Source organism: Hippopotamus amphibius, chromosome 5 (assembly GCF_030028045.1).
Source record: "Hippopotamus amphibius kiboko isolate mHipAmp2 chromosome 5, mHipAmp2.hap2, whole genome shotgun sequence".
Lineage (NCBI taxonomy): Eukaryota > Metazoa > Chordata > Mammalia > Artiodactyla > Hippopotamidae > Hippopotamus > Hippopotamus amphibius.
This window is the reverse complement of record NC_080190.1, coordinates 81280645-81281400: the sequence shown is the minus strand read 5'-3', so window position 1 is coordinate 81281400 and position 756 is coordinate 81280645. Positions and strand designations below refer to the sequence as shown.

General features: G+C 37.0%; 1 pseudogene; it reads right to left on the bottom strand.

The window, feature by feature from the left end:
• Nucleotides 1-235: 235 nt before the first annotated feature.
• On the bottom strand, nucleotides 236-333 carry LOC130854683 (U6 spliceosomal RNA; annotated as a pseudogene).
• Between the last annotated feature and the right edge of the window lie 423 nt (nucleotides 334-756).

Sequence of the window (756 nt, the reverse complement as noted above, 5' to 3'; positions counted from 1 at the left end):
CAGCTGTGTTTAAGCAACACCCTGACTTTTTTTTTAATGCTAATAATATATTTTATTTAACTGAATATAGCCAAAATATTATCAGTTTAACATGATATTTTTCTCGTGGTAAAATACACATAACATAATATTTACCATCTTAACCACTAAGTGTACAATTCAGTGGCATTAAGTACATTCATTGTTGGACAACCATCACCACCATCCATTCACAGAACTTTATTCACCTTCTCCCCAAAATACGGAACGCTTCACAAGTTTGGGTGTCATCCTTGAGCAGGGGCAATGCCAATTTTCTCCACATCCTTTTCAGTGATTGCTCTCTGCCCGAGCCAGCACAGCACCGCGGTGTTTTAAAGGTGATGGTCTGAAAGTGACCAACATATGTTAAAGCATCTTACAGAGTAACTACACTCTAAACCTAATGCACTTAGTCAGAAATGCAGCACCCTGAATTCTGTGGACACACATTTTACAGAGACAACTGTAGCTTGAACATTTTAATTTTCACTCAGCTGCTTAATGTGGGCTGTCACCAATGTGCTCTCTCACAGAGTAGATTCCTGACTAATTGAAGGCACTGGTTAATAAATTCTTCCCAAATAAAATAATGTCATTTGCAGCCATATGGATGGACCTAGAGATGATCATACTAAGTGAAGTAAGCCAGACAGAGAAAGGCAAATACCATGATATCATTTATATGTGGAATCTAAAAAAAATGATACAAATGAGCTTATTTACAAAACAGAAACG